Genomic DNA, 13,054 nt, shown 5'->3' with positions numbered 1-13,054 from the left:
ATCTTGCATCACCCGCCCACCCAATGCACTGCAGGAAGAGGATGATTCGGTTCTGACAGGCATGCAGAAGGAACCTGACCCAGGCAGGACAGTTCTGGGGAAACACATTCTTAAAACACCCAGCTAATAATCCCAAACTTGGGACCTGAGGAGAGAGCTCTTGAACTGAGTGAGATGGGATGTGTGTGCTAAGCTGGGGTTCTGACCTGCGATGGGCTGCATGTCTCCTCTCCTTGGTGCACCCCTCCCCCCAGCCCCTCCTGGGAGCATTGTTACCCTTCACCTTGGTCATCCTGTGCCGCCCCAGGGTTAGCTGGAAAGGAAGGGAGGCGCAACCCCATCCTCACATGGAGGAGCAGGAAGGAGGAAGGTGGCATCTCAGCCAAGGAGATGGGAGAGTGGGAGGTGGGAGATGACTGGCATGCAGCCAAACCAGGCTTCAGGCCTGCGGACAGAGGCAGTGGGCAGAGTGACCCCGGTGGCAGCACCCATCACCACCACCAGCGTTGCAGCTGTGCCGGCCTAGGCTGGTAGTCATGTGCGCACCGGGAGATTCGGGACCACCAGCCAGGTTCGGCCCCTCCCCTCAGAACACACAGACACAGGAGGACTGCTCAGAAGGCAGAAGGCAAGGGGAGACCTCCTCTCATCCTGACCTGTTGCACACACACACCTCCTCCTCCCGGTGTTAGAACTGCCTTAAACATAAGAGGGAAATAAAAGCCTTCCTTCAGACTTCCCTACAGGCAGCCCCCACTTCAACCCAATTGCCCTTCCCATCCTCCTGTGTTGTTGCAGATAACCAGTCCGGGCTTTGACAGATGAAAGGGCAGACATTCTACTCTCCACCCCAGTTACACAGGCAACCCCCAAACCCTACAGGGGGGCCTCCTCAGGCAGGGGGCTCAGGCAAGCCCTCCCTCTCAGGGGACGTCAGATGCCATGGTGAAGGCATTCGGACCTTGGGAAAAGCAGTCCCCTCAGTAAGGTCTAGACGCGGCTCGGACTCCCCACCCCCATCACCAGCAGCCCCGTGGGTTCCTAGGTCCCCCAACCATGTTGGACTGACTGGTCACCACACCCTTTACCTGACACCCAAATGTTGCATTTATCATCTTACTCATAATCCCGTGGTCTGATTATGGTAGGATCGTGAGACTAGGACCCACTTGCGCCAGAAGTCTGGACCAAGGTCCTGCTCTGAGCAGAAACCCTAAGGAGAGCCCCGGAAGAGGCTTTAGTCAGGGTCAGGGACCTTGCGGGGGTTCCTCCAGCTAGGAATGGACTACAAGAGGACCTTGCAACCATCTGATTAATTAAAAACCATACCTGTTTATGTTTTGTATAACTCATCACAGGCTGCTTTGCCATATCACCCCCTTGTTATTAATTCTTGGGGGCTAAATTATGGATAACACTATTAAAACATTATCAGAACTAATGAGAAACAATTACTTAGAAAATGAGCCAGGACAAGATTGAGTTGAGAACATCAGTGGTGATCACCGTAGATTAGTTTAATAAATCATCAGGTGCAAGGCAGGGCTGACTGTATGTATGCAAAGCCCTGTCACGGGAAAATGAAATTGAGATTTTTTTTTGCATAATTTTTTCATTAATCTCAATAGGACCCGTGTGGTGTAGATTGTTTTATTCCCCTAATACCTTGCCCGAGGGAGGGGGGTGCCCAATAATGTCTTCATTGTTTTACTGAGGTCTTAATGACAATCTGTGACAACCTCATTTTAATGTATAGAGGATTATATCAGTACAATCATGTTTTATTGAAATGGTGAGGGAGACTCCGGTGGGGTCAGGCACTGTCTGTTAGCACAGGATGGGAATTTCCTCGGGAATCTGGGTTCAGTTCCCTTAAAATTTCCAAGTATAGATCCGCTGGCTGCCCTTAGGTCCTCTCCTCCGGGGACAGGCTGGGAAAAGCTTCCTCAAGAAGACTTCACCGCCTCCTATTTGAATGTGAAAGTAGCTGCTTGCATGGCGCATTTTGCGGGGTAAATAGAACACAACATGTAGGATTTTTTTTTTTCCTTTTCTAAAATATACCTGTTATTATTATCATTAACACATTAGCCCCTTAAGAGTTCTGCCCTAGTTCGGGAAAATGACCTTCACTGGAGACCTTAGATTTTCTAACGATGTCTTAAGAGGATAAAAAAGAATACATGCTTTTTAACTTGAAGGATATTCTGGCCTTATGGTTTCCGTTAGTCTTGAAAAGCTAAATGTCTTCCGTTTTTGTTTTTGTTTTGTTTTTGCTTTTTACTTCTAGTACTTGGAAGGCAATTGATGGTACAAAACAGGTTATAAGATTATCAGCAGGATGTTGTGCATATTAATACCGGCGAAGGGCACCGAACCGGTCTGTCACCGCAGAGTTTACGCCCCAGGCTCCGGGACACTGTCCTCCCAGCCCAGAGACCCTCCCCCCGCGAGGTTTCCACATTGCAATTTAGGGGGAAAGTGGAGGAAAGTAATTAACAGAGCGCAACATTTCAATGTTAAAACTTCCATCTTCCTTTCCGCGCTTTATTTTAAATCGGGATGAGGGGTGGGGGGTTGGGGGAGGCGCTAACAGCGCACAAAATGGGAAATAAATTACATTAAAATACCTTAACTTAGTACCTGAAATCTTGCGCGGTGGTACCGGGCAGCTTTTTGCTGCCCTGTGACGGGGGATGGTGGCTGTTGTGGGTGGTAGTTTGTTTACATTCCAGCAATTATGCGGTAGCATATTTCCTTCCGAATCGATAAGAATTGCTAAACGACAAAAAGAAAGTAGTGTGTACTAAAGGAACCGAAATCGTCGTTGGCGCCTTTTGTGGTCATTTGCTGCCGATCGGACCCCGTTCCAGCTAAGCAGACTGAAGCCTGCTGCATTTTTTTATTTAAAATTTTTTTTTCTTTTTTTACAAGTCTTGCAAAAGACCAGGGATTTGTCGCTCGCGCCCTTCTTTAATTTTTGTGAGTGAACGGCACGGTTTTAGTGTTTGCTTCTTCCGATGGGAAAGGCTCGGCGAGCCCGGGCAGCGCGCCCCGTCGGAAGGGCGTGCGCCCGCAGGGCCGGGACACGCAGAGTCCGCGTCCCCCGCCGCCCGCGCTTCCCGAGGACGGAGGTCGGCGGGCGGCGCGCAAGGGCACCTGGACGCGGACACTGGCGGCCCCGGAGGCCCCTCGCGCGCCCTCGGGAGGCGCGCCGTCCCTTCCCCGCGGGGCGCAGCCTGGGCCAGGGGAGCCCAGTGGGCCGGGGCTGCGGGCCCCGCTCGTCCGCCCGCCCGCCGCGGGCTGCCCGGAGCCCGCGAGCCTGTCGCGCAGCCCCGCTGTAATGGTGGCAGATCAAAGGCTGCCCCGTGTCCCCGCGGAGCCCGGGACAATCCCGCGCCTTTGTGCGCTGTTGCTAGGAGCCGGAGAAACTAAGGGAAAGTGTCAGGAGCATGTTAATCAGACTCGTTACAGTGTAACAATAACGTCTCTCTCGGGTCTCCCAGGCCCCCAGCACCCCTGGCGCACCCCGCACGCAGGCCGGACACCTGCGCGGGGCCCTCGCGCCTGCCCTGGGGACCGGCCGGCCCCTGTGTCCCTCCAGCCCCGAAGTCCGCGGCTGAGCCGGGCGCGAGGACTAGTCCTAGGGGTCCTGCAAGCGCCTGGCACATCTCCTGGGCCCGGATCCCCCTTGACCAGAGCCCCTCGCCCTTAGTCTATCAGGCTCAAATCCGATCCAAGGCCAGAGGGACCTGCGGAGAATCGGGTCCTCCTGCTTTTCAGTCATTGAGTTGAATTTCCCAAGTTTGATTCAAACACGGTATAGAATCAAAAGGAAAATGAGCATTACATTTAGGTTGCTTTTTGGTTGAATTTCTTCAAAAGACTCTAAAACCAACTTTGCTGATTTCCCTCTCAAACCCATAGAGGGTACTGTAAGCGATAATCCCGAATTTAACAAAACAAAACAAAACAAAACAAAAACCTTTCCTGAAAGTACAGATTTCTCTGAACTTTTTTGAGAGAATCACTTCATTCGTTTATTCATTCAACAAACATCTGTTGAGCCTGACTGGGTGCCAAACAGCCAGCTAGTATGAAAGTCCTAGGACTGGTTCCGGATGCACTTTTCTTTCAAAATTAAAACGCTCTTGTGTGAAGTCAAAGGAAGAGCAAAGGCGTAAAATAATGTCACATGCCAAAACAGAAAGTGCCATTGACTACAGTAGTGATAGAAACAAGAGAGGTGTGGATTAAGAATTTAAAACATCTGAAAAACTACACACCCTATGCTTGGAAAACCAGCCACTTTTTTCACCTGTTCCATCTCCTCCCCTCCTCTTTCAGTTTTTAGGAGCTCAGCCAGGCTGCGGTCCCGAAGCCTGGAGTCCTGCCTAACGTCTGAGGAGTGAAGTCACTTTGTAAACAGCCTGTCAGACTTGCTGAGGGAACACTCAATCTTGTCCCATTCTCCCCTTGCTGTCCATGCCCAGGGAATTGGAAGGCTGTGCTCACACTTAGGACAGAATCTGGCCAACTGGAGGTGCCTTCCTCTGGTATCTGCTCTTGTGCAGGAACCAAGGAAGTTCCCTTGGTTTAACTGCTGAACCCTAAGTCAAAGACAAAGCTTTCTATTTATCAGAAAGGGTAGAAAACTCACTCTCAAATCACCTGTGCCTATTGACCAAGGGGGAATCCTGTAACTATGTTAGACTTCTCCATTGGTCAAAATCAATTTCTCACACTGTGTGTGTAACATGTAAGCATATAGAAAACTGGTCCCAGAGATTAGTCTAAGCCCTGGAAGGAAATTTCAAGATTCCCTTCATTACATATTATAAGAGAATTGATATACTGAAAACTCCATCTTGTGAAAAACAAGGGAGACCAAACATCAACTATATTGTGATGTTAAAATATCTAGCTAAAGGGGGAGAAATTCAGTGACAAGAAACTGGATTTTTTGGACTACATAATGCCACATAACTGGTTTGGCTGGGTTCTGTTTTGTTTTTAAACAATGAATAAATTGCCTTAGTTATTCAGACACAATGAAAGAATCAAGAGAAAATGAACGTTCCATTTCAGATAGTTTTGTGGTGGAGAGTTTCTTCAGAAGACTATATACTCTAGGCATCTGGCTTAATTTTTTTTTTTTTTTTTTTTTTTTTTTTTTTTGTTAATGGGCTCTTTTGAGTTCCGTGGAAGGAAGAACATAAAAACCAACATGAATTTCTGGCTTAGAGTCTCTGGAAAAACTGTGTTAATAACCTGAATTCCCAGATGCGGAGAGGAGCACATCCATTGCCTCAAGCGGATTTCTCGGGACTGGAATTCATGCAGCAACTTCCGGGGAGCTCTAGGATGCTTCTCCGGTCTGGCTTGAGGGAGCTCCTGCCACCAGGAGCCCCACGGGCACTTCAACACCAGTGACACATCACCTGTGTCCAGGGGCCCTGGCCATGTGCGTCAGGATACCACTGGCTGTAGCTCCTGACTTTGCAAAGTCTTTGCCTAAGCTGCAACCCCTCCCACTCCCCCACACCCACCCAACTCCTCACCATTCTTCAAGACACACCCGGAAGGTCTGTGAACTCTCCCCAACTCCCCACACACAACTTGCTGACGTGTCCCCCACGCTGAGTCCTTCCAATGCATTGCATCAGATTTCTGTTGTAGTACTTATGCATGTGTGTCCCCCAGAGTGTGGATGCCCTGAATACTGGACATTCCATGCATCTCCGCATCCCTCTCCTGCTCATCTGTCACCCCCAGCAAGAGTTCGCTAAAAGTGTGTTTATTCGGATTACGGACTGAGTCTTTCCTCCTTCCAATGTTTAGGTTCAAATCCTGCCTTTCCGATCACCAGGCTGTATTACATTCAGACAAGTCATTTATTCTGAGCCATCAGTTTCTTCGACTGTAATAGCACCTAATTCAAAGAGTTGCTATGAGGAGGCTGTGAGCATAGAAATGCACCACCAAAGTCCCCCTTCCAGCGTCACTCATTCGGTGGGCCAGGGCTGGGGGGTCAGCAGACAGCCTCCAGCTGCCAGTTCCTCCTTCAACATCTGCCTCAGCTGCAGACTGCTGCCTTGCCCATGGTCTCAACCTTCTCAAGGCAGCCTGCATCCGGTGAATTTTATGTTGTGTATATATTAGCATGACTAAATAATCTTTAAAAATAAATGAATGCCAAGTAAATAAAAAAACAAACAAACATAGTACTTTTAAAAAAGCTCTAAAAAATAAAAAAGCTCTAGCATCATGCTTGATGCAAAGCAGGCGTTCAGGAAAGGTCAAATACTCTCCATCCCAGTGCTGAAACTGTGCTGTAGTCCAGGATGGAAGTCCCCCTGCAGCAAAACTGGCTGGAAAGTGAATTTCTATTAAGTGAACGCCATTTTCTCAATTACGTGTGTTGGTAGGTGAAGGATAGGTCCTCCCAGGAGAACCTACTGGTGGGACCAATCCCTGGACATTTCTGGGTATGGCAGCAACTCCAATAGCCACGTGCATTCCAGGGGAGCTTTGTGGCTTTTGTTGTTGTTGTTGTTCATAATCTGCTAGTCCCATTCCTGAACTATGGAAATCTCTCACGACAGCGCTGTTCTGACTACAAATTCACGTTCTCATTCTGTCCAACCAACCTAATTTTGTAGAGGACCCTGAAGCTTGCTCAGGGGAGGATTATGCAGTACCGATTCCTGGCTGAAGAGGGCTCCATTCACATAGAAAAACTACAGTGTGAGTGTGCCTCTTGGAGTTGGGCAAATATTGGCCCTTTTAGTGGACTTGCTCAAGGTCACACAGCTGGCAAAACTAGGACTACAACTAATGTCTCGACATTAAACCACTAAACCACATGGCTGCACACCCAAGAAGTCCTCAGATTTCTGCTTTTACATTAAATTCCCCACTAAGGAAGCTGCAAGTTTTCTGAAACAATGAGAAAATAGCTGAAACCTCTTTTTCAATAACTGCCTCCTTCAGATGCAGTGCCTGACCTGGCAAAGATCTTTGAACTCATCACAACTGAAACAGCTGGTCATCAAACGCAGTCAGGAAGCTCCACCACCAGGCAAACACTAGCTCGAAGTGGGCCTTCCTGGCTCATCTCCTAGACTGAATATTTGCATCACTGCCCACTGAGGACTGACTGGTCTAAGTGGCTGGAGAATGTCTGGACTAGTGTAAAGAAAGGAGTCCCAGGGGCGCCTGGGTGGCTCAGTCGGTTGGGCGACTGACTTCGAATCAGGTCATGATCTCACGGTCCGTGAGTTCGAGCCCCGCATCGGGCTCTGTGCTGACAGCTCAGAGCCTGGAGCCTGTTTCGGATTCTGTGTCTCCCTCTCTCTCTGACCTTCCCCCATTCATGCTCTGTCTCTCTCTGTCTCTAAAATGAATAAACGTTAAAAAAATTTAAAAAAAAAAATGAAAGAAAGAAAGGAGTCCCAGTGGAGGGATGAAGGAGCAGGGTGTAGACCTCAAGACTCACCAAGCTGTGTTAGCCTGGGTCCCCCCTTGGCTCTGGCCTCACTGCTTTGGCCCCTCCTCCATGGCCTTCATTCTGTCTCATCTTTCTTATCTAGTCTTTGTGTCCACTGTGGTTCTGCTTCCACGTCCCTCTTCATTAGTTTTACCTTCCTTCCCCCGCTGGCAATTCCAAAAGCAAAATCAAGAAAATGAGGTAAAAAAAAAATTTTTTTTTCCTAATTCTGTGTCCATATTTTGGAAGTAAATCTGGCGTCGTAAGTTGTGAGCTGCTTGCATGATGCTCCGTAGTCCTTCATTTACTGTGAACTTGGCACAGGAAGTTTATTAGCCCATTTTACTGCAGAGAGCCCAAGTGCAGAGGACAGCTAATATTGTACTTTGGGAATCAAAGTAGAAATGCCAGTGAGGCTGCTAATTATTCAGTAAATTAAATATTGCTGCCAAAACTGCTATTCCTGATTTCCTGCATTTGATCGTGCTGTCTTACTGCAAAGGCAACATTCAGATTCTATTTAAACGACAAAGATAAGGGTCCTGCAAATTGGTTACTGGTTCCTTATGTTTTAGTAGAAATTATTTGAGTGTGCGGCCTGAAATTCATGATACTTACAAGTAATGAAGTCCAAGGGTATAAAATTTGATTTCCATCCTGTTTTTAATCTTATTCCTTTGGGGGTGGAGGGGTGAAGGGGACGTTATCGGAAAGGTAGCAATAAGTGATTATGATTATTTATAAAAACAGATATTTGCAAATTATGGTAAACATTCCATTTTAGATAACTAAGGATGTGACCCCCCCCCCCACCGAAATCATCTTTTACAACTCTGCTTTGTAAAAACCTTCTTAAAAAACAATTAGTCTTTGTGTTCGCCTAAGGAATTTTAAATTGTGAGATATATTTATGAGAATATTTAAGGTAAATATTTCCAAAATAAGCAAATGAAGGAACCATGAATTTGCACGCACTGCCTCTGAAAATGAGCACATTTTTAAAATGGTTTGTTCAAACGGGGCCATTGGCCTTTTTCCTTCCTTCTCAAAGAGCATATGTGTTAGATTAGTACTCAGAAAAGAGTGTGTTTTCATAGCCTCCAGTGCTGCATTTATAAAAATCATGATGATTTTAGAACTGCACCTTCATTTTTTGAATTTTCAAAAACTTGTCCCTTTTTACTCTTTTATTTTCTTTCAACAAAACAAAGACCGAAGAACCCTTTAAGAAATTTTATACATTCCCACAGAGTCCCAGTTTGTTGACCTTCAGGCCACAGAGTAAAACCTTTCTTTTAAGTCAAGCATTCCCCATTGGGAAGCGCTCCAGCTTTTTCTTTTTATGAGGAATTTTAACTGCTGGACTTAATTTAATTATTGTATTTTGTACATACTCCCAGAAGCCCCAGGGCATGAGCTTTACTTTTTTCAAAACTTTCAAATGAATCTTTAGAAATGCACATCTCTGATGGTAATGTTACTTCTTTCACTTGTATTTCTAATCTAAATACCAAACTTGGATCTGTTTCTTGACTTATTCATGGAGAGGTTTCAGCTTGGCATTTCTTTGCCACAGATACACTTGTGAGACGACAAGCAAGGATGTGGTTATTTGAGCCCTTAGTGTGGGTGCCTAGGTTTTATAACAACAAAATAAAAACCATCTCCAGTTGAATTATGTTTTAAAACATAAGTATGTTTTTAAAATCTGATGGCTCTGGAAACATAGTCTCCAATAAGGACAGTTCCTACGTGGATATTGCCTTGACATCAGTAGCATGCTGGCCCCGTGGCTGCGGCTGCCCCCATCTGCCTTTTAGTGTCTACGAGATCTCCCCCAACATCAGCTGCTCCTCCCTGATCCCAGCAGAGGTTCACGTGCGAACACACACTCACGCACAGGGACTTGTCAACTCAAGCTAACAGCAAAGATTCAATATCTTCATTTCTTCTCTACTTTATCCATAAACATTTCATTGGATCCCCCTTGATTTCCAAACCAAAAACTTGAACCACATCTTGACTCTCAAAGGTGAAAAAAAAAAAAAAAAAAAAAAAAAAAAAAAAATATATATATATATATATATATATATATATATATATATATATTTTGTAATTGCCTGAAAACTCATTTACGACTGTGTAAGTGTAGGACAAACATAAATTTTCCAGATTCATAAGATATGCCCAAAATACCTCATGGGGTTGGGGTTGGGTCAGTTATGAAGTAAGTTTCATTGTAGGAATGCTGAGATCTTTGAATTTGGAAAGATGTTTTGTTTTCATTTTTAAATGTTTATTTTTGAGAGAGAGGGAGAGAGAACAAGTAGGGGAGGGGCAGAGAGCGAGGGAGACAGGATCTGAAGTGGGCTCTATGCTGACAGGAGAAAGCCTGACGTGGGGCTCAAACTCACAAACCGTGAGATCATGACCTCAGCAGAAGTCAGACAGACGCTTAACTGACTGAGACACCCAGGTGCCCCTGGGTGCCCCTGGAAAGATGTTTTTTAAGCAGAATTCTCTGTGAAGTGAATCTGATTTTCTTATTGACTTTGATTGAAAATTTAAAATTATAGAAATCACAGCCTTTAGGTGCCGGAGAAGGACTTGAGAGATCATCTAGGCCAATTGTTCTCAGCCTGGCTGCACATTAGAATTACCTGGTAGGTTTTTAATAAATACCTATGTCTGGCCCCCACCGAGACTCATTAAATCAGACTGTAGTCTGACCTGTCATTTTGCAGATTAAAAAGAAAAATAGCCAAGCAAAACCCTGAAAGATTAACTGTGGCTTTTACATTAAGGGTCTAAGTCTAATTATGCCGTAACATAGTTTGGGAACTCCTAGCCAGGCTAAACTTCAGAAGCAAATTTACTTATAAGTAAATAACAAGTAAGTTTCCATAATTCTGTTTGGGGCCACATTAATTATAAAATAGTTGACTGATTCCTCCCATGTGACATACTTTCTAACATTATACACATTCACATCCCTGGCTGATTCACAGAAGAGGTTGGTATAATCATAGTCTTAAAATGTCTTACACTTAATTTTTAAAATAAGGTACATTTACATGGATGGCTGCCCTCCTGTACATTTTACTTAAAAGTTTGTCCTCTTCATACAGGGGTGCCTGGCTGGCTGGCTCGGTTTGATTAGGTGTAAATCTCTTGATTTCAGCCCAAGGCATTATCCCAGGATTTGTGGGATCGAGCCCCGAGTGGGGCTTTCCCTTGACACCACAGACCCTGCTTGGGAGTCTCTCTCTCTGCCCCTCCCCGGCTTGCACAAGTGTGTTCACTCTCTCTCTCAAAACAAATAAATAAACATTTAAAAAAAAGTTTGAGGGGTGCATAGGTGGCTCAGTCGGTTAAGCATCTGACTCTTGGTTTGGGCTCAGGTCATGATCTCACGGTTTGTGAATTCAAGCCTCTGTGCTGATGGTGAGGAGCCTGCTTGGGATTCTGCTCACTCTCTCTCTGACCCTCCCCCTGCTCTCATTCACTCTCTCAAATAAAAATAAACTTTAAATAAATAAATAATTTTTTAAAAGTTTGACTTCACCATTGGCAGTGTCATACTTCATGACTAACATTCTGCAATTTTTTTTGACATTTAAAACTTACAGGCAAAAAGCAGTATTTGTCTGTGTCATCTGAAGACCTCAAACACCTAAATTTTACATTGTACAGTTTTTACAGAAATGGGGTCAGGGATGTCAAGTAATAGCTCATCTGAGTGAGTCCCACAGCCCCCCTGGAAAGGCAGGAGTGAGCTTAGCTGTCACCCCTGATACCCCAAGAGAGCCGAAGAGACCATGCTGAGCAAGGGCTCCTTACAGGGAGAAGCCTCAGCTGGCCGGAGGGCTCCACAGGCCTGTGAGCCATCTTTGTAAACACTTGTCATCACCCAGCCTCCCCCAGGAACATCACCTCCCTCACCTTCCTCACTTCCCTAACCTGCCTCTTTTCCCACTTTTCCCGTGAGGGATGGCATCAGGATTGGCAACCTCAGAGGTCACAAAGGGAAGAAGTCCTGGTCCTCTTCGCAGGCAAGGACCTCCTGGGACAGATCCAAGAGGCTTTGATCTCAGTTCTTTGCCTTGGGCTAAAAGACCTCTGGTTGGCCACTCCTCTAGGATCCTAATAAGGCCAGGACCTGGGATCACAGATGCAAACCTTTTTTTTTTTTTTTTTTTTTTTTTTTTACCAAAGGGAGTGCTGACAGTGATTCAGGCTATAGAGTCCCTAGGAGAGGGTAGGTTTGCGTATGGCAGACAGAACAGTTCATTGATTCACTCCTCCAGCAGGCATTTATTGAGCTTCTATTACGTGCCTGTGGTGATGTCACTGTGTTCATGAAGGCTAAATGGGTAATCCTAGAGTTGGCCCTAAGTCCTCTGTGGTCCAGGAGTTCTGTCAGGAGTGAAAGCAGGGTGGGCAGTTGAGACCTTTCTTCTTCTGGTTCCCTCCACCCCCATTCTGTTCTAATTACTCTTTATTATCCCTTATAACAAACCCACAGATGAAGCAAGAACCTAGCTCCAGATCTGAGACCAAAAAAAAAAAAAAAAGAGAGAAAAAATAGGAAGAGATAGGAAGAAACCTACAAATACCTTACAGGTAAATTCTCACACAGCCGAGAAAACGAATGTTAAAAAAAGATTAAAAATTTTTCATGGCAAGGAAGAACTGCTGAAAACAATATGTTTTTGCCTATCAATCAATCAATCATTTTCTGTTCAGGTAACCTCCGGGGCCAGCACCCCCATGGCCAGTGTCTGTGTGACCAGATGCAGTCCTCTTGGAAAATATTGGGCAGCATGTCCCAACAAACTTATCGTCACTTTCTTGCAGCTTTTTAATCTAGATCTGGGAATTTATCCTCAGGAAATTTTGTGATCCTAAATGTGGAAAAAGCCTCATTCACAAAGACTACTTAATTCATGGTGGTATTATTTAGATTATTGAGGTGTGCTTAAGTAAATGATGGGACATTTATTTGATGGAATATTAGGCAGCCCCGAAAGCTGGTGTTTCTAAGGAAAATAAGAAAGTGCTTTTAATATAAAGTTAAGTTCAAAAACAGATACCAAGCTTCATATGCAGAGTCTGGAAATGGATGGCATGGTTCTACTGCTTATTATCTACTGCTGGTACTCACCTCCCTATGCCTCAGTTTTAATTTCTGTGAAATGGGAGTAAAAATAGTAGCTACCTCATAATTTGACAGGAAGCTTAAATGAGATAAGACATAGAAAGAACAGTACCCAACACAGAGTAAGCTCTCAACAGATGTTAGCTGCTATTATTATTACAGTGTGATTCCAAATATATTAAAAAGCAATCAGAAGTAAATACAGCAAAATGTTAGCAATTACTGTGTTTAAATGATGAGATTCTTCATTTTACATTTTTATATTTTCAAATTTTTCATTAAATACATATCAAATTTTGGGGGAACCTGGCTGCCTCAGTCAGTGGAGCATGCAACTCTTGATCTCAGGGTTGTGAGTTCGGGCCCCACATCAGGTGGAGAGATTACTTAAAAATAAAATCTTAGGG

The 13,054-nt window shown here is 45.1% G+C and overlaps 1 protein-coding gene across 4 annotated transcripts in view; it reads left to right on the top strand.

The window, feature by feature from the left end:
• The window catches only part of CLYBL (citramalyl-CoA lyase), a 261,270-nt gene that overhangs the window by 246,322 nt on the left and 1,894 nt on the right, over positions 1 to 13,054 (top strand). Inside the window, exon 9 of one of the 4 annotated variants that reach the window (XM_019443995.2) lies at positions 5,209 to 5,806. The exons of 1 other annotated variant lie outside the window; for it this stretch is intronic. The gene's annotated coding sequence lies outside the window, so the exon portion shown is untranslated. Of the gene's footprint in view, positions 1 to 2,290; positions 2,994 to 5,197; positions 5,807 to 13,054 lie in introns of those variants that run through there. 2 more of the 4 variants (XM_019443993.2, XM_019443992.2) reach the window with 2 other exon arrangements.

The sequence above is a fragment of the Panthera pardus genome, unplaced genomic scaffold (genome assembly GCF_024362965.1).
Source record: "Panthera pardus isolate Hobbes unplaced genomic scaffold, ASM2436296v1 HiC_scaffold_1, whole genome shotgun sequence".
NCBI classification, from domain to species: domain Eukaryota; kingdom Metazoa; phylum Chordata; class Mammalia; order Carnivora; family Felidae; genus Panthera; species Panthera pardus.
The sequence above is the reverse complement of the archived record's forward strand: the minus strand, read 5'-3'. Positions and strand labels throughout refer to the sequence as shown.